Source organism: Chlorocebus sabaeus, chromosome 25, assembly GCF_047675955.1.
Source record: "Chlorocebus sabaeus isolate Y175 chromosome 25, mChlSab1.0.hap1, whole genome shotgun sequence".
NCBI classification, from domain to species: Eukaryota; Metazoa; Chordata; class Mammalia; order Primates; family Cercopithecidae; genus Chlorocebus; species Chlorocebus sabaeus.
The window spans coordinates 23,609,934-23,622,908 of NC_132928.1; the positions used below are offsets into that span (position 1 = coordinate 23,609,934).

At 42.7% G+C, this 12,975-nt stretch overlaps 1 long non-coding RNA gene and 1 pseudogene across 1 annotated transcript in view; one reads left to right on the top strand and one right to left on the bottom strand.

The window, feature by feature from the left end:
- The window catches only part of LOC140710186 (uncharacterized), a 37,976-nt gene that overhangs the window by 16,585 nt on the left and 8,416 nt on the right, over positions 1 to 12,975 (bottom strand). The window lies entirely within an intron of this gene.
- On the top strand, positions 4,325 to 5,625 carry LOC103230211 (non-histone chromosomal protein HMG-17 pseudogene; annotated as a pseudogene).

Here is a 12,975-nt window from a genome sequence, read left to right on the forward strand (position 1 = left end):
AAAAAAAAGTTATGAAATCCCAGATAAATAATTCAAAATACAGATTTTAAAGGAGCTCAGAGAGATATCAGATAATTCTGAAAAACAATACACAGAAATAAGAAAAACAATTCAGGATATGAATGAGAACTTTACCAAAGAGATAGTTTGTTTTTTTTTTTAAATTCTGGAACTGAATAATTCATTGAATTAAATACAAAATACATTTGAAAGCTTCAATAGTCTAGATCAAGCAGAAGAAAGAATCTCAGAACTTGAAGACAAGTCTTTTGAACTAATCCAGGCAGATAAAAATAAAGAAAAAATTAGAAAGAATGTGCAGAGCCTTTGTAACATTTGGGACAATAAAAAGTGAACAAATATTCAAATTACCACTGTCCCTGAGAGTGAAGAGGAAACAAAGGGTTGGAAAATCTATTTAACAAAATATTAGTTGAAAACTTCCCAAATCTAGCAAGAGATATAGATAACCAGATAGAGAAGGCCCAAAGATTCCCTAACAAATATAATTGAAAAAGATCTTCTCCATGCCATATTATGATCAAACTGTTTAAAGTCAAAACAAACCATAGAACACCAAAAACAGCAAGAGAAAAGTATCTAGTCACCTACAAAGAAACCCACATCAAAACCTTGCAGGCCAGGAGAGAATGGGACAACATATTCAAAGTGCTGGGAGAAAAAACCTGCCACCCAGGGATACTACATCCAGCAAAATTCATAAATGAAAGAGAAACAGACTTTCCCAGATGAGTAAATTCTGAGGGAACACACCACAAGACCAATGCTACAAGAAATGCCCAAGAGAGTCCTGAACTTGGAAGTGAAAGAACATTTACCATCATAAAAACACACAAAAGTATAAAACTCACTGGTAAACCAAACACATAAATGAGGAAGAGAAAGGACTTAAGTGGTACCACTACAGTAAACCATAAAACCACAATTACTATCAATAAGAGAGAAGAAAAGAACAAAGAATATACAAAACAACCAGAAAATAATTAACAATATGACAGTAACAAAACCTCACATATCAATAATAACCTTGAATGTGAATGTATTAAATTCTCCACTTAAAAAACATAGACTGGCTGAATGGATAAAGAAACATAATCCAACCAAATGGTGCTTACAAGAAAGACACATCTACACTCAAAGGAATGGAAAAAGATATTCCATGTAAATGGAAACCAAAAGCAAGCAGTAGCTATACTTAGATAAAACAAACTTTAAGTCAAAAACAGTAAAAAGGGCTGGATGTGGTGGCTCACGCCTGTAATCCCAGCACCTTGGGAGCCGGAGATGGGTGGATCGCTTGAGGTCAGGAGTTCAAGACAAGCCTGACCAACATGGCAAAACCCCATCTCTACTAAAAACACACAAAAAAATGTGCTGGCATAATGGCAGGCGCTTGTAATCCCGGCTGTTTGGGAGGTTGAGGCACTGGTATAAAAACAGATACACAGACCGATGGAACAGAATAGACAGTCCAGAAATAAATCCACACATTCACAGCCAACTGATTTTCAGTAAAAGCTTCAAGAACATACACTGGGGGAAAGATACCCTCTTCAATAAATGGTACTGGGAAAATTGGATATTTGTATGCAGAAGAATGAAACTGGACCCCTTTCTCTCCCCATACACAAAAATCAACTGAAGATGGATTAAAACTTTAAACATAAGACTCAAAACTATAAAGCTGCTAGGAAAAAACATAGAGAAAATATTTTAAGATATGAGTCTAGTGAAGATTTTATGGCTAAGACCTCAAAAGCACAGAAACTATAACAAAAATAGACAAATGGGACTATATTAAACTAAAAAGCTTCTGCACAGCAAAGGAAACAATCAACGGAGTGAAGAGACAACTTACTGAATGGGAGAAAATATTTGCAAACTATTTATCTGACAAGGGACTAATAGCCAGAATATACAGGAATGTCAAACAACTCAGCAATAACAAAAAATAATAATAATAATCTCATTTAAAAGTGGGCAAAGGACATGAATACATATTTCTCAAAAGAAGACATACAGGCTGGGCATGGTGGCTCACATCTGTAATCCTAGCATTTTGGGATGCCAAGGCAGGAGGATTACTTGAGGTCAGGAGTTCAAGACCAGTCTGAGAAATATGGCGAGACCCTGTCTCCACAAAAACTTAAAAAATTAGCCAGGCATGGTGGTGCATACCTGTAGTCCCAGCTACTCAGGAGGCTGAGACAGGAGAATCACTTGAGCCCAGGAGTTTGAGGTTACAGTGAGTTATGATCCTGCCACTGCACTCCAGCCTGGGTTCAGAAAGGGACTCTGTCTCAAAAAAAAAAATTAAATTAAATTAAATTTAAAAATAAAAAGACATACAAATGGCCAGCAGGTATATGAAAAAATGCTCAACATCACTAAGCATCAGGGAAATGCAAATCAAAGCCACAATGAAATATCATCTTACCCCCATGAGAATGGCTATTTATAAAATTACAAAAAATAACTGATGCTGATGAGGATGTGGAGAAAAGGAAAATCTTATACACTGTTACTGGGAATGTAAATTAGTACAACCACTATGGAAAACAGTATCAGAATTTCTCACAAAACTAAAAGTAGAACTACCATATGATCTGGCAATCCCACTACCGAATATCTGTCCAAAGGAAAAGTCTGTATATCAAAGGAATGCCTGCACTTGCATGTTTATAGCAGTGCTCTTCACAATAGCAAAGATATAGAATCAACATATATAGAATCAAAGATATAGAATCATCATCAATAGATGAATGAATATAGAAAATGTGATATACATGTATGCATATATATGTATATTTATATATGTGTATATATATGTATATACACACATATATATGCACATACATGCATATATATGACATATATAAGTCAAATGTGATTTGGCCATAAGAAAGAATGAAATTATGTCATTTGCAGCAACATGGATGGAACTAGGGGTCATCATGTTAAATGAAATAACAGGCACAGAAAGACAGATACCTCTTGTTCTCACTCATATATGGGAGTTAAAAAAAATTGATCTCCTCGAGATAGAGAAAAGAATGATAGATAACAAAGGCTAAGAAGAGTGTGTGGGTCGGAGGGAGGATAAAGAGAGATTTGTTAACTGGTACAAACATATAGTTAGATAGAACAAATAAGCCCCAGTATTCTCTTGCACAGTAGGGTGCCTATAGTTGGCAACAATGCACTGTACATTTCAAAGTAGCTAGAAGAGAGGATTTGAAATGTTACCAATACATAGAAATGAGCAATATTCAAGATGATGAGTACCCCAAATACCCTGACTTGATCATTACACATTCTATGCATGTAAAAAATACATGTGCAGAACAAAGACCCACCTGCAACATTTGGTGGCAACAGTTAGGGGATTCTCCAAAGTGGTGAATAATATTGTACCACTTTCACCTGCTATTCTGTCCTATCCCTCCTTAGAATTGGAGGAAAATACTGGGCACCTGTCAGCCAGTTAAAAATGATTAGCATGGCCGCTGGACTTAAGACTCAAGTGTGAGGCTTCCTGGGAAAAGGCTTTCTAACAACCCCCAGCCCTTCTGGGTTGGGAACATTGGTCTGCCTGGAACCAGCTTCCACTTTCACAATTTCCTGGGGGAAGCCAAGGGCCAACTAGAGGCCGAAAGCTGTCATACTGAACTCCTGGCATTGGCCAGTTAAGATCATGGCACATCCAGAAGTCTCTACTCAACAGTCGCCCATGTGTGCACCCCTACCTCTCCTTCTGACCCATACCTCCTGGGTCCTGACCATGACTTTCTTGAAAGTGTAGCCCCAAAATTCTCCTTACCTCTGAATCTACTTCCTCCAATCCCTGCCTCCTAGGTACTAATGCTTCAGACTTTCGTTTTCTCTCCAAGTATTAGAGCAAGTCGTATCTCCAAAGGGATCTAAGGAAGCTCTATGCTGTGTCCTTAAGCATCTAGGCTATGAACCCAGGGAGTCTTACCCCAATTTAGGCAAACAGCTCTCAACACGAGCAGTTATGTGGGACCCATTCCCCACCACCCTTGCCAGAGTCCCAAGTTTGTAAATGGCTAGTGTCTCATGTGTCCGTGTAAAGAGACCACCAAACAGGCTTTGTGTGAGCAACAAGGCTGTTTATTTCACCTGGGTGCGGGTGGGCTGAGTCCAAAAAAGGAGTCAGCAAAGGATGGTGGGATTATCACTAGTTCTTATAGGTTTGGGATAGGCGTACAAAGTACCTTCTTAAGGGCAGGGAGAGAATATTACAAAGTATCTTCTTAAGGGTGGGGGGCCGGCGGGGGGAGAATATTACAAAGTACCTTCTTAAGGGTGGGGGAGAATATATCTTTTCAGTTAGGGTAGGGCAGGAACAAATCACAATGGTGGAATGTCATCAGTTAAGGCTATTTTCACTTCTTTTGTGGATCTTCATTTGCTTCAGGCCGTCTAGATGTATACATGCAGGTCACGGGATATGATGGCTTAGCTTGGGCTCAGAGGCCTGACATTCCTGTCTTCATATATTAATAAGAAAAACAAAACAAAATAGTGGTGAAGTGTTGGGGCAGCAAAAATTTTGGGGGATGGTATGAAGAGATAATGGGTGATGTTTCTCAGGGCTGCTTCAAGTGGGACTAGGGGCAGCATGGGAACCTAGAGTGGGAGAGATTAAACTGAAGAAAGATTTTGGGGTAAGGGGTGATATCGTGGGGTTGTTAGAAGGAGCGTTTGTCACATGGAATTATTGGTGAGGGCCTGGATGTGGTTTTGTATGAATTGAGAAACTAAACAAAAGACACAAGGTCTGAATAAGAGAAGGAGAAAAACAGGTATTAAAGGACTAAGAATTGGGAGGACCCAGAATATCCAATTAGAGAGTGCCCAAGGAGGTTCATAATTATTTGCTTGGTTGGTGAGTTTTTGAGCTCTATCCTTGAGGTTTTTTTATGTTGTCATATACCAGGCCAGATGGATTTAGGTAAAAACAACACTCTTCATTTAAAAATATACAGAGTCCTCCTTTTTCAGCAGGGAGTAAATTGAGGCCTCAGCGATTATGGAGGAAAAAGAAATGCAAAGCCAGCGACTGTTTGTTAAAGAAGGATTAGAAATGGCTAGGAGAGGAGCAGTGTGAAGAATAAGAGGCAAGAACGACCCTCGGACCAACCAAAGCCCACGCACGCTGCATCCTGCATCCAGCACCTACATCCCACCGCCCTCACCACCATGTCCAAGAGAAAGGCTGAAGGGGATGCTAAAGGAGATAAAGCCAAGGTGAAGCATGAACCACAGAGAAGATCCACGAGGTTGTCTGCTAAACCTGCTCCTCCAAAGCCAGAGCCCAAACCTAAAAAGGCCCCTGCAAAGAAAGGAGAGAAGGTACCCAAAGGGAAAAAGGGAAAAGCTGATGCTGGCAAGGAAGGGGATAACCCTGCAGAAAATGGAAATGCCAAAACAGACCAGGCACAGAAAGCTGAAGATGCTGGAGATGCCAAGTGAAGTGTGCATTTTTGATAACTGTGTACTTCTGGTGACTGTACAGTTTGAAATACTATTTTTTATCAAGTTTTATAAAAATGCAGAATTTTGTTTTACTTTTTTTTTAAAGCTTAGCACACAGAACACTTCATTGTTGTTTTTGGGGGAAGGGGCATATGTCACTAATAGAATGTCTCCACAGCTGGATTGATGTGGGGAAAACACCTTTCTCTTCTAGTTTTGAGAGACTTCCTCTTGGTTCCCAGGAGGAGGGATTCCCTGAGTTTGACACACATGGCCACCTTGGCACAAAAGCCTTGTGGTATGGAAAACCAAATTTGTTTTTATGTCCTCTTCTCCCTTTCCATCTTTCAGCATAGACTTAACTCCCTAAAGCCCAGACATCTGTTGGGACCTGACCCCCAGTCATTGGTTACCAGTGTGTCAGGCAATCTAGACTTTCCAGTGATGCCACTGAGATAGCACCTGTCAAAACAGCAGTGGTTCCATTTCTAGATTGTGGATCTTCAGACACATTCTGCCATTTTCATTTCACTTCCTGAAAGTCAGGGTCGGCTTGTGAAAAGTTGTTAAACAACATGCTAAATATGAAATGTCAACCGTCACTCTAGACTTTCCCTGTTCAGAGCATCAGATGAAGACTTCATTGGGTTTTATAGTGGCTTTCTGATTTTTGGTAGTCCATTGAAGAAGGGAGTTTGAAAGTTGTTGTATACTGTTAACAATTGTCTGCCCATGTTCTGCCTGAAATATCATGATTGTTTATGGAAAGTATCTTTAATAAAGCTGGATACAACTTGACTTGGATAAAAAGAAAGAAATGTCTAGGAGAGAGTGAGTGAGATTGATAGTGTGGTGGAGATAGCTGGGGAGGGGTTGAGAGTGGCATAAGAACAGGAACAAGAGTAAGAGCGAGTATAACAGTAAAGAATAGGACTTCATCAGAGTGAAAGTGTTGGAGTGTGTCCTGTCAGCAAAGATCATCTATCCACTCCAAGAGGGAGTCAAGAGTGGAGGATTGGGGGATTGGGGATAGATATTCATGATGGAAAGGAAATTAGAGGTTTTAAGAGGCAGGCTAACAGTTTGTAACCTACATGGAAGAGGTTATGAAATGATGACAGAATAGAATGGGCCTGTGAGGCTGGAAGGAGATATTTTCCTTGGTCCAAGAACCATTTGCCTTGTGTGGGAAGAGATTGATAAGTGGAAACTTCAGTAGGAGAGTAAATAGGAGTGACCAATTAGAAGGAGAAAAACTGGCCATGAGGGACGGAAGTTGGAATGCTAGCTGCTTCTTTAGCTACCTTATCAGCATAAGCATTGCCCTGAGTGATGGGATCTGATGCCTTTTGGTGGCCCTTGCATGACTCCAGCTTCCTTTGGAAGTAAAGTGGCCTTGAGAAGAGTTTTTATTAAAGAGGCATTAATGATGGAGGACCCTTGAGTAGTGAGGAAAGCTCTTTCAGCCCATATAACAGCATGGTTTTATTCCATATTCCATGTACAATATGGAAGGCATATTTAGAGTCAGTATAAATATTGACACGTAATTGCTTTGCAAGAATGAGGGCTCGAGTTAAGGCAATGAGTTTGGCTTGCTGGGAGGTAGTGGAGAGGGGCAAAGTGGTAGCCTCAATGATAGATGTGGAAGATGCTATAGCATAGCCTGCCTTTTGCTTGTGAGTGGCGATTAGGCCTGGTGGAACCGCCATCAATAAACCAAGTGTGATCAGGGTGAGGAACATGAAAGAAGGAAATACGGGGAAATGGAGTGAATGTCAGGTGGGTCAGAGAGATACAGTCATGGGGTTGGGGGCCAGCCTAAAACAGTAAGGTCAAGTTGTTTGGACAGAAAGGCTACAGGACACAGTCCTGGCTCTTGTGTAAGAAATTTAACCGCAGAGCCTTGTGCTTTGGCTGTGTGTAATGAAAAGGGTTGGGATAAGTTAGGGAAAGCTAGCGTGAGGCCATCTTCTAGGGCTGTTTTTAAAGAACAGAAAGAAGAATGGTGAAGGATTTAGGATCTATGGGGTCAGCTAGATTTGCTTTTGTGAGTTGACATAATGGTTTAGTCAGGATGGTAAAACAAGGTATCCAAAGGTGGAAGTACCTAACCATGCCCAGGAAGGAAAAGAGTTGTTTTGTAGAAGGGCTTGGGGTTTGGGAGATTAGCCAGACACGATCAGCAGGGAGAGCACGTGTCTTTTCATGAATAATTATGCCAAGATAGGTAACAGATGATGAAGAAATCTGGGCTTGACTGAAGTAAGGGGAGAGGTCTGCAAAGCCTTGCAGCAGTACAGCGCAGGTAATTTGCTGAGCCTAATGGGTGTCAGGGTCAGTCCAAGTGAAAGCAAAAGAGGCTAGGATGAAAGGTTCAAAGGAATAGAAAAGAAAACATGTTTGAGATCCAGAACAGAATAATGGGTTATGGAGGGGTTGTGGAGAGAAGTATTGAAGATAGGAGAGTATATGGGTTTGGCACCACGGAGTGCTTAGGCAAGACAATTTGGTTGATAAGGTGCAGACCCTGAACTAACTTGTAAGGCTTGTCCGGTTTTTAGACAGGTAAAATGGGGGAATTGAAAGGAGAGTTTATAGGTTTTAAAAGGCCATGCTGTAACAGGCAAGTAATAACAGGCTTTAATCCTTTTAAAGCTTGCTGTGGGATGGGATATTGGCATTGAGCGGGGTAAGGGTGATTAGGTTTTAATGGGATGGTAAGGGGTGCATCATCTCTCGCCAAGGGGGAATTAGCGGTATCCTATACTTGTGGATTAAGGTGGGGAGATACAAGGAGAGGATGAGAAGGAGGCTTTGAACTGGGGCAAAAGGTGGGAATGAGGTGTGACTATAACCCAGGAATAGTCAGGGAAGCAGATAATTTAGTTAAAATATCTCCACCTAATAAGGGAGCTGGGCAGGTGGGGATAACTAAAAAGGAGTACATTAAAGAATGTTGTCCAAGTTGGCACCAGAGTTGGGGAGTTTTAAGAGGTTCAGAAGCCTGGCCGTCAATACCTACAACAGTTATGGAGCCAAGGGAAACAGCCCCTTGAAAAGAAGGTAATGTGGAGTTGGTAGCCTCCGTATTGATTAAGAAGGGGACGAACTTACCCTCCACTGTAAGAGTTACCCAAAGTGTCCGTGATGGTCCAGGAGGCTTCTGAGGGGATCAGGCAGTGTCAGCCTTCAACCACTAAGCCAAGAAGATCTGGGAAGGAGTCAGCCAGAGAGCCTTGGGTCAGAGTTCCAGGGGCTCTGGGAGTGGCTGTCCGGGGAGTTAGACGGTCCGATTTCCAGTGGGGTCCCGCACAGATGGGACCTGGCTTAGGAGGAATCCAGGGCTGCAGGCATTCCTTTGCCCAGTGGCCAGATTTCTGGCACTTGTAGCAAGCTCCTGGGGGAGAAGGTTCTGGAGGAACCGCTGGCAACTATGGTTAAGGCGTTTGGAGTTCTTGTGTGCTGGAGATGTGGCTGGGATTTCTCTCACAGTGGAGGAAAGGAATTGTAACTTAGAAATACATTGCTACTTGGCTGCCTCTACTCTATTATTGTACACCTTGAAGGTAAGGTTAATTAAGTCCTGTTGTGGGGTTTGAGGGCCAGAATCTAATTTTTGAAGTTTTTTCTAATGTTGGGAGCGAATTGGGTAATAAAATGTGTATTAAGAATACGGCGGCCTTCTGGCCCCTCTGGGTCCAGGGCGGTAAAGCGTCTAAGGGTTGCTGCTAAGCGGGCCATAAACTGGGCTGGGTTTTTGTCTCTACCTTGGGTAGTTTCTTTAAGCTTGTCATAATTAACAGCTTTGTAAGCTGCTTTTTTAAGCCCTTCAACTAGGCAGGAAATCATGTAATCTCACCTACCTATACCTGGGGAATCTGCCTGATAGTTCCATTGGGGATCCTCTCTGGGGACTGCTCTAATGTCTTCCTGGAGGTCTGGCTTATGGAGCCAGAAGTTGTCAGTGTGAGATTGGGCTAGAGAAAAAACTCTTTCCCGTTCATCTGGAGAGAAGGTAGAAGTTAGGATGACATTTAAGTCACTCCAGGTTAAATTGTAGGACTGAGTTAGATATCGGAATTCCTGTATATATTTAGTGGGGTCTGATGAGAAAGAGCCTAAACGCTGGCTGATTTGGGAAAGGTCTGATAGAGAAAAAGGCACATGTACCCCGAATGTACCCTGACTATGCCTTCGGCTCCAGCCACCTCTCTAAGAGGAAATTGTTGGGCAGGTGGGGGAGTGCTAGTCGCAGAACAAAACTGTAAGCCAGACCGGGTGTGAGGAGGGGAGGTGACAGAAGGATTATAGGGTCGGGGAGCAGAGGCTGAGGAAGAATTGGGACCTGGGTTGGCTTGGTGAGGAGAGGCCTGGGGAGAAGGGGAGAGGTCAGATGAGTTCATAGAAAAGAAGGAGTCAAAGAACTCAGAGCTTGGGGTGGAGACTGAAGGAACACAGGAGAGAAAGAAGAAAGATTTGGGATGAGTCGCACTGGGAGCAGAGACTAGGGAGGGACCAATGTGTAAAAGAATGTCTGGACATCAGGCACCTCTGACAGTTTTCCCATTTTTCAACAAAAACTATCTAGGTCTCGTGGGATGGAGAAATCAAAAGTGCCATTTTCTGGCCATTTAGAACCATTGTTGAGTTTGTATTGGGGCCAAGCGGTGTTGAAGAAGAAAATAAGGTGTTTAGGTTTTAGGTCAGGTGTGAGTTGAAGAGGCTTTAAGTTTTTGAGAACACAGACTAAGGGAGAAGAGGGAGGAATGGGGGGTGGAATGTTGCCCGTAGTGAAGGAGGCAAGTTTAAAGAGAAGGGTAGAGACACAGAAGGGGTGGGAGGTGCTTGCCCCCCCCAGGAAAGTGGAAAAGGGGTGTAGACATGGAGAGAAGGGGTGGGGTGAGCAGCCCTGGGCTGCAATGTGGGTGAGTAGCCTAAGCAGGCATCCCCGCAATTGACTTGCCACCAAGGGAATGTGGGTGAATAACCAAGGCAGGCATCCTCCCGGAGATCAGACACCAATGGAATGTGGGTGAATAATCAGGCAGGCATCCCCGCAATGATTAAACAAGGGAAGGCTGCCTTCCCGAGTCCATGACCGGTGCTGGAGTTTTGGGTCCACAGGTAAAATGTGTCTCCTTTGTCTCTACCAGAAAATGAAAGGAATTGAAATTAAGAGAAAGGAGAGATTGAAGGGTGACACCAAGATTGAAAGGAGAAAGAGGTTGAGGGATAGTGAAAGGTTGGAGAAGAGAGTAAAAAGAGGCCACTTACCCGATTTAAAATCGGTGAGATGTTCCTTGGGCTGGTTGGTCTGAGGACCCAAGGTCACAGGTGGATATCTTCACAGAGTGAGGGTGAGGACAGGGGACTGGTCTCTCAAAGGAGTACTGCTGACACAGGTCTTTGGCACCAAATGTCTCACGTGTCTGTATGAAGAGACCACCAAACAGACTTTGTATGAGCAACAAGGCTGTTTATTTTACCTGGGTACAGGCGGACTGAGTCCAAAAAATGAGTCAGCAAAGGGTAGTGGGATTATCATTAGTTCTTACAGGTTTGGGATAGGCATACAAAGTACCTTCTTAAGGGCATGGGGAGAATATTACAAACTACCTTTAAGGGCAGGGGAGAATATATCTTTTCAGTTAGGGTAGGGCAGGGACAAATCACAATGGTGAAATGTCATCAGTTAAGGCTATTTTCACTTCTTTTGTGGATCTTCAGTTGCTTCAGGCCATCTGGATGTATACATGCAGGTCACAGGGGATATGATGGCTTAGCTTGAGCTCAGAGGCCTGACAGCTAGGAGGATTGCTCTCCCATTGTGTAAGATGCTCTCCTCCCCCATTTCTACCCAGGTTATGACCCGCCCCGCCCCCCCCCCACCCCACCCCCCCACCCCCCCAGCAATACAATCTCCAAGCCTTGGCTCCTTGTCCAGGGCCTTAGAACTGTTGACACAGTACTTTAACAACTGGAACTGGGTCTACAACAACAGATCGGGATGAAAGCAAATTGAGTACATAAAAGAGAGGTACATATTCCTACAGTGGCAAATGGGGGCAACAAGTGAATGTCCTTCTGCTGTGTTCCCAAAATCCATCTACAAAAAGAGAAAGAGAGAGAGGAAGAGACAGAGAGACAAAGAGGGAGTCAAAGAGAAGAGTGAGAGACAGAGAGACAGAGGCAAAGAGGGAGTCAGAGAGAGAGAGAGACAGAAAGTCAAAAAGAGAGAGAAAGAGAGAGATATACAAGTAGTTAAAGAAAAAGCAGTGTACACGATTCCTTTAAAAGTCAAGGTAAATTTAAAACCTATAATTGATAATTGAAGGTCTTCTCTGGGACCCTATAACACTCCAATACCAACTTGTTGTCAGTGTAAGCAAGGGCGTAGCCTGAAAACACTGAGACCACTGACAACCCGTAGCATTCCTATCAAAAATCCTTTAACCCAGTAACCCACAGATGACCCATATGCATTCAATCGGTAGCGGCTACTGCTATGCTAACAGAAGAAAGTAGAAAAATAACTTTTAGAGGAAACCTCACTGTGAGTACATCTCACCAGTTCAGAATTATCCTAAGTAAAAAAAGCAGAAAGGTAGGTTACTAACTCAAAAATCTTAAAGTATGGGGCCATTCTGTTAGAAAAAGATGACCTAACATTAACCACTGAAAATTTCCTTAACCCAGCAGATTTCCTAACAGGCGATTTAAATCTTAATTACCATACAAAGGTCTGACCAGACCTAGGAGAAACTCCCTTCAGGACAGGATGATAGATGGTTCCTCCAGGGTGACTGAAACACACACACACACACACACACACACACACACACAAAATGGGTATTCAGTAATTGATAGAGAAACTCTCGTAGAAGCAGAGTTAGGAAAATTGCCTAAGAATTGGTCTGCTCAAACGTGCAAGCTGTTTGAACTCACCTAAGCCTTAAAATACTTACAGAATCAAAAAAACCTATCTCAATCCTGACTCAAAATGTTACCTCCACCCACTCAGAAACAAATTTGCATAAGAACTGTTGTTTATGGGACTGCCTTTTGATGCAGCAGCTAGGTTGTTAAGAAATAGGAACCCAGCCCAGCTCTAGAACTCACCCCTGAGCATAAAGGCAATGTTGGGCACGCTGGTAAAGGGCCACTAGAATCCAGCAGCCGTACCCCTTTCTTAGTGGTCAAGAAAGGCAGGAAAACAGGTGTAGGACAGCTACATCAGTGAGCGTAGCTAATCTGATAAGCAGAGGTCCATGGGTGGTTTCGCACCTGGAAAAGAATAAGCATTAGGACCACAGAGGACGCTCTAGGACTAATGCTCATCAGAAAATGACTAGCGGTGCTGGCATCCCTATGTTCTTTTTTCAGATGGGAAACGTTCCCTACAGGGCAAAAATGTCCCTAAGATGTATTCTAGAGAATTCGGCCCAGTCAGAG